This window comes from Humulus lupulus, chromosome 7 (genome assembly GCF_963169125.1).
Source record: "Humulus lupulus chromosome 7, drHumLupu1.1, whole genome shotgun sequence".
NCBI lineage: Eukaryota > Viridiplantae > Streptophyta > Magnoliopsida > Rosales > Cannabaceae > Humulus > Humulus lupulus.
Genome location: NC_084799.1, coordinates 164451012 through 164461546, shown reverse-complemented (window position 1 = coordinate 164461546; position 10535 = coordinate 164451012). Strand labels below are relative to the sequence as shown.

General features: G+C 30.9%; 1 long non-coding RNA gene across 1 annotated transcript; it reads right to left on the bottom strand.

Moving 5' to 3' along the window:
* Positions 1-1129: 1129 nt before the first annotated feature.
* On the bottom strand, positions 1130-1803 carry LOC133789981 (uncharacterized). Its single transcript, XR_009873826.1, has 2 exons — positions 1463-1803; positions 1130-1378 (listed from the first exon to the last, which is right to left on the bottom strand). It is a non-coding gene; the product is annotated as an uncharacterized LOC133789981 (long non-coding RNA).
* Between the last annotated feature and the right edge of the window lie 8732 nt (positions 1804-10535).

The following is a 10535-nucleotide window of genomic DNA, read 5'->3' as shown; positions in this document are numbered from 1 at the left end:
AACTGGATTAGGTTCAAGATCACATTGATCTTGTTCTGAACTAGTATATATACTTGTGTTGATTTATGCTTTCATATTTTTCGTTTTCTAATTGTTTGATAATTAGTCTTATTGATTTGTGTTCTTAGATTCATCTCTAGTTTACCGAGATTCATCTAAGGTTCTTGAACTGGGAAATTTATCCTTATTTCCAACATGTTCATTGTTTTTTTACTTTAAAATGAAGCTTTGACTTGAAACATCTTATGGTTATTCTTTTTGCTGAAAACAATGAGTATTTTAATGTGATGGTCTAATTGCCCATTGCTGAAAACAATGAAAGAGAACTATAATTTTGTGGTCAAACCAAGCCAAAATGAAAAGTTCCAAGAAAAAGCTTGCAAAATTTTAAAGATTTCATCAAAATGCAACAATTAATGACTTGCCATTTCTTGCTATGGTTTTTAGAAAGAAAATAAAACTAAAGGCAAATTAAATATCACGCCAAGATCATCATAGATCAAAAGAGCCCTATAGCTTTTCTAATAATGCAATCGCAAGCCATCCATATATTATTTTCTTCCTTGAGTTCTCCCTTTATTTGTAACGACCTCATTTTCTAACTAATTAATTTACTGAAATACATTAAGGGTATTTAGATAAATTAACACTTTTTTAAAAGTACTTCATCAAAACTAAATAACAACCTTAAAGTAGAGAATCTTATAACTACTTAAAAAATACATTAGTATGTATGTGTTTGGGATCCGAATGTTAAATCATAAAATATAGTTTGATACAATAAAAGTGTTATTTCAAAAAAAAAAAAATACTACAAAATGGAAGTTTTATGACTCAATATGGGAGACATTAAAAGTTTACCCAGTCTCCCGTAAGTAAAAACGTTTTGTCACATATCACAATGGGAGACTTAATAGACTCCCCACGTTTCCCATGGAAAGATGTGATAGGATGTCAAAAAAGGAATACCTATCAGACGTGAGAAGTGTTTTTGTTTCCAATTTTCACGTTATTTATTTATTAATTAAATTCATTATATTCACTTAATATTAAATTCATTATATTTAATTATTTTTAAATGTCCATTTAAAAATTAATAAAATAAAAAACTCATAATTAATATGAAAAATTCATTTCAAACAAATTCTTAATGATTCAATAAAAAAACTTACAATTCTTATAGATTAAAAAAAAATGGAGAATTCTTACAAAGAAATACAAAGAAAAAAACAAAATTCTTACAAAGAAAAATAAAAATAAAACTCAAAATTATCGTATTGATAAACAAACAAAGAAAAAAAAAGAGCAAATAGAGAGCCTCCACTGCCTACACCACTCCACTGTCACGAGCCATGGTTTCCTCCACCGCGCAACCAACCTACAAAAACAAAGAGACTAAGAGAGAGAAAGAGACTGAGAAAGATAGAGGGGATGCGTTTGAGAGTGAGAGAGATCTCTGCACCTCCACCGCCACTGCGACCTTAGCGTCGCCAGTGCACCTCCACTGCTCCGCGCACGCCAACCTGCAGGTACAAAAAGAGTTAGAGAAAGAAAAAGAAAAAGAAAAAGATGAGAAGAGGAAGAAGCGATTGTAATTCTTGAGAGAAAGAGAAAGAGAATCAGAGATGAGAAAGAGAGAGGGGATGAGTTTGAGAGATTCTTGAAAGAGGGGATGGGTTTGAGAGATTCTTAAGAGATTGGAAGAGGGAAGAGGGAAGAGGGAAGAGGAGAGGGGCCGCGGCTAAGTCTTGAGAGAGGTAAAGAGATAGAAAAAAAAATTAAGGAGAAATGGAGAAGAGAGGGTCGTACGTGCATCAATCTTTTTTTTTATCCAAAGTTTAATAATAATAATAATAATATATAAAGATGGATTGATAAAAAAAAATGGAAGAAAGAGTCTCATGTGCTCCGTACATCAATTAGTTTTTTTTTAATTTAATAATATAATAATAGATAGATAAATTGATAGGAACATGGGAGAGAGAAAGTCACGCGTGGATCGAGTACATTCAAAAGTTTTTTTAATTATTATAACTACCTTTGTAACCACCCATAACTATTATAATTGGTTAAATGTAATTAAGGTTAACTATTTTACACAAGTGGTACAGAATACTTCACAAATTTCACATGATGGTTATGTGTACATTGATTTTTTTTGTCATAGACATTTAAAAAAGGTCTAAAGTTGTACAATGAGCAATCTAAGCATTCCCAAAAATTTTGGTAACATTTAGAGGAATTCAAGGTTAATTTTGAGCGATTTGACCAAGGGACCAACGACATTTTGCAACTCTTTTCGCGACATATCGCACGACACATATCACTTGTTGATGGAAAAACAGCATCCAACATGCTGCCTGATGTTAGACAACATATTGCATGTGTGCCGACTTGTCGCCAACATAGGTGGCAATATGTCGCTTGTACCTGTACGAAAGAGTCCATTTTTTGGCTCCAAGATGTGTTTTAAAATGGTTTAATCTTATTGGTTAGATCGAGTGACAATATCTAACCTATGTAAAGGATTTTTTTTAGAGTTTTTGGGACTTGATCACTCTCTCTCTCTCTCTAGCTCTCTAAGATTATCAAATTTCTCAAAGAAGTTCATCAAGATTGCTTGACTTGAGACTTTCATGTGCTTAGTGTTATGATTGGTTAAAATATAAAGACTAAGTGTTGTTATACAAGCTAGGTGTAAAATACTTAATAATTTCACATAGTGAGATGTGAAATGTAAGTTTCTATTGTAGGCACTTAAAAATTGTGTTTCTGGATCCAAAGTGATACAATGAGGTATCTAAGGATGCCCAAAATGTTTGGAAATATTTGGAGGTGTTTAAGATCAATTTTAGAAGTTTTGACCTGCCGGAGTGGTGTTGCAATGCCACCAGGTCAGAAACCCTAGGGTTTAGGCGATGCCCAATAGGTGACGCGCCACCTAACATGTTTGTATATGTAACGCCCCGCGTTTCGCGCACCTACTAGTAACCGTTTCAAGCCGGTGAAAACTTATATCAATATTATTTTGAAAAATAATATAGGCTTGAGAAGCAAAATTCATGTTGTTTATGATAGCCATTAAGTGTGATGTGTGATTGTAGCCAAATTAGAAATTTTGATCTCGGATCGGCACGAAAACTCCAACCAGGTAAAATCTTGGATAAAAATTATGATGAATAATTATGGAAAAAAAATATGGGCATAAAATTTATTGGAATTTTATATTAAAGTCAAAAAGTTTGACTTTTGTAAGGAAAAAATCTTTAGAAATGCATTTTTGTGAAAAATACACATTTTAGCCAAAAATAAGATTTTGGTTAATTAAATTATTTTGAGTAACAAATATTGGAGAGGGACCATTTAAATTAAATATCAAGGTCTATTTAATTTAATTACCCTAGGTTAAAATTCCAATTAGGATAAGTAAGAAAAAATTACCACAATAGTAACTTTTTGGGAAAATTACCATTAGTCTAAGATTGATGATCTTAAGTTAGTTTAATTAGGAAATTAATCAAGGGGTAAGTGGGGTTAAAAGGGGTGGCAGCTAGGGTAGGGTTTTATGGTCATTTTACATGTTTTTAGAGTTGGTATAAATATTAAAAAGTCAACGAAGTCTTCATTTTACACATAAGTTTCTCTCTCGAGAATTTATTTTCTCTCAAATCCTCTTCCTTCTCTCTAACTTGGTCGAGTACCCTATGTGCTTCTCTCTGAATTTTTCATCAATTCCCACATAAATATTCATACCGCGTCCTCTTTTATCTATACACATTTTTATATTATTTTAAATAATATAATGTTAGATTAAATAATGTGACAAAATGTGATTTGTCACACCTTGTAACATATTATTGAGAGTTACAAAATTGGACACATGTATGTCCCCAAATATGACATATTTTGGAGTTACAAAATTAGTTACAAATTTGTAACTCCGAAATATTACCCAATAATGTGTAGATTGTATGTTACACATTTGAGTATGGATTTCACAAAAGCTATTAAGAAATATGGTTGTTGGAGACATGTTTTTAACTCTCATTAGGTGTTTGAAGGTGACAAAATCATGTGGGAAAGGGTTTGGGACGTTTTGGAAAAACTGAAATCTTGGATGCTGAAAATGGGTTGTGGCCACATCCACTGATTATCCCTAGCTGCGGCCTGGCGAATAGAGGCCAGTGGCTGTGGCCACTGATACTCCTAGTCGCGACCAATGAGGCTGACAACCAAAACTACTTTTCAATTTTTTTTCAATTTGAACGGTTCTGACATCCTAAGTAACTCCAAAATCTCCATTTTGAATTCATAAAAATCCAATTAAACATTGCCAACAGCCATGGGGTTAGTGGAATTTGAAATTCAAAGGGTATCTCAAACTCTATAAATAGGAGTCTTCTCACTTGTAAAACAACTCTATTTCTATCCACTAAAGCACTTGGCTAGAAATACACCAAAATGCTTGATTATTCTAGAGAGCTATTTCCAATATTAAGATAATCCCTTAGTTCTTGAGATAGAGGAAAATAAGCTTTTGGACAAAGGTTGTAAACCTTGTTCAAGTTGGTGATCCCCAATGCTCTTCACTTTGGTTGTGTGAATGATCGAATTTTTCTTATTGTTATTGTTATTGCTTTTATCTTCTCATCTTCTATTTTCTATTTACATATTCATTTGTATATTTTGTTTTAGAGTTGTAGTTCTTATAATTCTCTTCCTTCTCTTATATCTATATTTACTTGTATTTTGGTTATTGAGTTGTAATCTTATTTATCTATCATCTTGTTTATTGTAACATTTTGCATAGAGTTGTATCTTTGGTTTTATCATTTTCATTGAGTATAATATATATATATATATATAACAATCAAAAACTTAGTTTCCTTTTCAATAGAAGGAGAAACCATAGAGATCTTGTGAGGATAAACCTTTGAAAAGATGGTAAGATAAGGTAATGTTCTTCTTTGGTTTTCTTAGAAAATCTAATGGCTTTCCTATAGTGATAGAAATGAGAAGAAGAAAATTTATAAACGAGGTTCATTGTTTTCTAATCTCCTTTACTTTTGCAAATATAGTTGTTAGATTAAAAGATAATTCAACAACTTGAGTTTTTGCTATATGTGATTAATTAACATAGTGTGTAGATAATCTAGTAGATTATTGGGTAATACGCTAGCATGTTATATAATTGTCTTATTTTGTGATAATGGAAAATTATTAGAATGACAATTTTATGAGTTTTATATGACATGTATAAATATATTGATTTTTTGAATCATTAGAAATGTGAAATCATGTTTATGATATTTGTAATTTATGTTTACAAAGAGTCGTGTTAGTATGATACAAGTCATGTGTGCTGATAATTATGTGAAATTATATTGAAATATAATCATGCAAATATTTGTGAGATGTTAATAGGTTTTATCCTATATTATTGTTAGTATGTGATTGGTAAATAAAATAATAATTTGAGAAATTAAAATTTCTCATTTAAAGTGTTGAACCTCTCAACTTATGAGATAAGAAAAGATGAACCAAATGGGGTTACATCTTTTATTTGAAGTGTCTTGCCATTGCAAGAAAAATGGATCAAGGTGGACTCAAAAAAATTGTGGGATGACATATTGACTCAATAAACTTGGAGTCTAGAGTGTGGTCAAATGAAATATATTTGAGAATTATTTAGTGACAAAAATTCTTAAATATTCAATGTTTCAATGAGGAGACATTTCGAAATTGGAGAAGCAATTATGAATCTTTACACCAATAGTGAATAGATATAAGATACTCCTGGTCGCGGCCAGTGAGGCTGACAGCCAAAACTACTTTTCAATTTCTTTCCAATTTCAACGGTTCTAACATCCTAAGTAACTCCCAAATCTCCATTTTGAATTCCGTAAAAATCCAATTAAACATTGGTAAGAGCCATGGGTTGGTGGAATTTTAAATTCAAATGGTATTTCAAACTCTATAAATATGAGTCTATTGCTCACTTATAAAACAACTAAATTTCTATCCACTAGAGCACTTGACTAGAAATACACCAAAATGCTTGATTATTTCAGAGAGTTGTTTTCAACATTGAGAGAATCCCTTAGTTCTTGAGATAGGGGAAAATAAGCTTTTAGACAAAGGGTGTAAACCTTGTTCAAGTTGGTGATCCCCAATGCTCTTCACTTTGGTTGTGTGAGTGAGAGAATTTTTCTTATTGTTCTTGTTATTTCTTTTTTCTAATATTGTTTTTGTCTTCTCATCTTCTATTTTCTATTTACATATTTATTTGTATATTTTGTTTTAAAGTTTTAGTTTTTATAATTCTCTTCCTCCTCTTATTTCTACATTTACTTGTATTTTGGTTATTGAGTTGTAATCTTATTTATCTATTATCTTGTTTATTGTAACCTTTTGCATAGAGTTGTATCTTTGGTTTTACCATTTCCATTGAGTATAATGTATATATATATCTAACACTCAAAAGCTTATTTTCCTTTTCAATAGAAGGAGAAACCATAGAGATCTTGTGAGAATCCAACTTTAAAAAGATGGTAAGATAAGGTAATGTTCTTCTTTGGTTTTCTCAGAATATCTAAAGAATTTATTTTAGTGATAGAAATTAGAAGAAGAAAATTTTATAAATGAGGTTCATTGTTTTCTAATCTTCTTTGCTTTTGCAAACATAGTGGTTAGATTAGAAGATAATTCAACAGCTTGAGTTTTTGCTATATGTGTTTAATTAACATAGTGTGTAAATAATCTAGTAGATTATTAGGCAATATGCTAGCATGTTATATAATTGTCTTATTTTGTGATAATGAAAAATTATTAGAATGACAATTTTATGAGTTTTATATGACTTATCTAAATCTATTGATTTTGTAAATCAATAGAAATGTGAAATCATATCTGTATAATATTTGTAATTTATGTTTACAAAGAGCCATGTTAGCATGATATAAGTAATGTGTGGTGACAATTATGTAAAATTATATTGAAATATAATCATGCAAATATTTGTAAAATGTTAATAGGTTTATCCTATTTTATTGTTAGTATGTGATTGGTAAATAAAATAATAATTTGATAAATTAAAATTTCTCATTTAAAGCATTGAACATCTCAACTTATGAGATAAAAAAAAAAGATGAACCAAAGGGGGTTACATCTTTTATTTGAAGTGTCTTGCCATTGCAAGAAAAATGGATCAAGGTGGATTCAAAAAAATTGTGAGATGACATGTTGACTCAATAAACTTGGAGTCTAGAGTGTGGTCAAATGAAATATATTTGAGAATTATTTAGTAACAATAATTCTTAAATACTTAATGTCTCAATGAGTAGACATTTCAAAATTAGAGAAGCAATTATGAATATTTACACCAATAGTGAATAGAATAAAGATAATTTTATTCATTTTAGTTAAAGATGATGTTATGTTTAAATTAATTTCAATGAGGAGTTAATTTTACACTAAAGCATAAGAAATCAAAGTGTTTAAATAAATCAATGAGGGTTTATTTTATTTGATTTAAAATGTTTAAAAAATGGACATCTTCAAATTGATTTTGATGAGAAAATCAATGAATCTCAAAGTGGTGTTTTCAAAAGAATCTCAAAGAGACTCTTATAAAATACACAAACGTTGTTTAAGTGATTTTGAGATTATTTAGACAACTAAAAGTAAAAATTAGTGATTATTTGTTTGAGAAATTTTCACATGGCATTTGTGTTCACATATTTTATTTTGTGAAATATATAAAAGAAAGTAACCAAGCGAAAGTTACTTTCAAAGAAGTGTGTCTTGCTTTTGCAAGTAAATGAGTAAAAAAAAAATAACATTGAAGTTTTGTTTATTTTAATCTATTGTGAACTTATCATGTGGCTTGAGGACTCATGATTAACTTTGAGAATTATAAGTCTAGATTTATCTTGGAGGATAAATGACTTAATAGAAATGAAGAGATTTATATTTTAAAGTGATATTTTATTATCACTATGTGAGAAATGTGGGGGTGATGCTCCAAAGTTCATCAATTTATTTTGTTGATAATAATTGATTAATTTTGTCATCCTATAAAATAGGTGATTTGGAAGCACACATTCTAAATTACTTTGGCTATATATGCATAGAATGAATAAATCTAGACATGCTTGATGTCTAAAGTTATTGTTTGTAAAATATTTGATTCAAGAACGAATCAATTTAAAACATAAAGGAGAATTTTAGAAACAAAGAGGTTTCTAAAATTAATATTCAAGAAAATGTTTATCTTGGATATTGAACTATAAAATAGTGGGGGTGCTTGTTAGGAACAGGTTTCCTAATACGCAGCAAAATGGTGGTGGGTTGGCCCAGTGTACAACAAAAATTTTGTAACATATTTAAACTATCTTTTAAATATGTGGATCCATTAATATACATACATTAATCATAAACAAGAAAATAATAAAGAACATACCTCTTGATGCCTATCAAGTGTCATTGCTATCTTTTCATAAAATAAACGATCTTCCGATCCCCGCTGCTCATAGGTACTCACACCAAGATATTCCACAATGTTCTCTATACCTCAAGAAGTGTGTGGAAACTTAGAGAATAAAGGATGGTATATTTTTTATTCAACTTGATGTACTCAACACATGAGATCAAGAGAATAGGTCTGAGATTGGTTATGTATCTTTTTCAGAGAGAGATAGAAAAATATCGTTCTTTTTCTTTTTAGCGAATAAATTCAGTATCTTTTATTTTCTAATAAGTCTAACTTAAATAGAAAATATTCAAATTTAAAAAATAAATCTGTAACCAATTTATAATTTATCTTTTAATTAATTAATTATCTTATTAATGAAAATATCAAAAACTAACTTTTAAATTTTCAATTAATAAATTAATAAAAAGTGAAAAATCTATTCCTAAAATATATTTGGCTCACGCCACACACAGTCCAGGGACAATGTGTGTCGTGCAACACCCTATAAATTAGGGATATTTGATTTTTCCACAATTATTTGTTCAAACTACCTTATCAGATAAAATTCAACAACTTGATAATTAATTCAAATTTGAATTTATTATCTTTTTAACTAATTATTAAATATAATTAATTATTTGAATAAATATCAGTTTTTTAAATTCAAATCTAATTTGAACTTATCATATTATTATCTCCCACTCAAATAAAGATATTTAATTAATTCTACCAATTAATTAAAACTAATTTTAATTAATACTAATTTTGAAAATTAAATATTAATTTTATTATAATTTCAAAAATTATAATTGTTGACCTGTGAAATTGGCCAACGACCGTATGTACAGTATACAACACCTTTTGAACAAAATAAATAGAATAGACGACAGAGTACGATTATCTTAAATAAACACACATGAATTTTATAGTGGTTCAGCCCTGTTTTGATGAACAGTAATGACCTAATCCACTTAGCTTTTAGTATTGAATCACTCGACAATTACACTGTTGAACCAAAGTATTCACTCGTTCTCACTTGCCCAGAATTTCTTCCCTAATGCTCTTTAGATCTCCAAAATTCCAGAAAAAGCCTTCTAGAAAAAAGAGTCCAAAAGTCCCCTTTATTAAGCCCTGGTCCTTTATTTATAGTACCCAGGGGCTATTACATGATCAGTAGTATTGGAGATTGTGGTTTGGTACACGATCATTGTGAGTGGAGATACGTGTCCACCTCCCCATGATTATGAGATCGTGGGTCTTCTCGTTGTTTCTCTAGATCGTGGTGGATAATGCACGATAGAAACCTCTAGGAAGATGTTAAGTCTCTATTGGTATATGAGGCTTAGGTGCTAGGCCCAACGACCTGAGCTTGGGTGCTAGGCCTGTGACCTTCTAGGTGCTAGACATGTTGATCTCAGTTTGAACGAGAGTGAGTATTTCTCAATGAAGTGTACTTGGGGGTTTAAGCCGAACATCCTATGAAGAATAGGGTGGGTCGACCACCCAAGTGGTTCTTGAGCATGTCAGGCCAACCACCCTAGGGGTTGGGGTCAGGCCGACCACCCCTAGGGATCCTTGGGCATACTAAGGCCGACCACCACTGGGGTAGGGGTCAGGCCGACCACTTTCTTGGAAACACTAGGGCCGACCACCCCTGGGGTAGAGGTCAGGTCGACCACCCCTAAGGATAGGGGTTAGGCTGACCACCCCTGGGGGGTTTAGGCTTGATCGACTTCTCCATAGGTCCTGGACCTATCTTTTTTGCCCGTCGGTCTTTTCTCAATACTTTGTTATTTTCTTCCTGATTTGTGATGTCACGTGTCGCATTCTCATTCGCCACGTCATCCTTGTATTTATTAGGGATAACATTTGCCCCCTAAGTTTATTGTAATGTTGAACATTACGGAAAACTTGATCCTGGCCCGAAAAAACATACCATAGCAGTACTTAAATAGTCAAGTCCCTCGAGACAGTACATAGTACTTTTTTAACTATCGACAATTTGCTCGGTACGAATTTTTTTAGGGAAAATTTGAAATTCCTAAAAATAATTAGGTTTTTC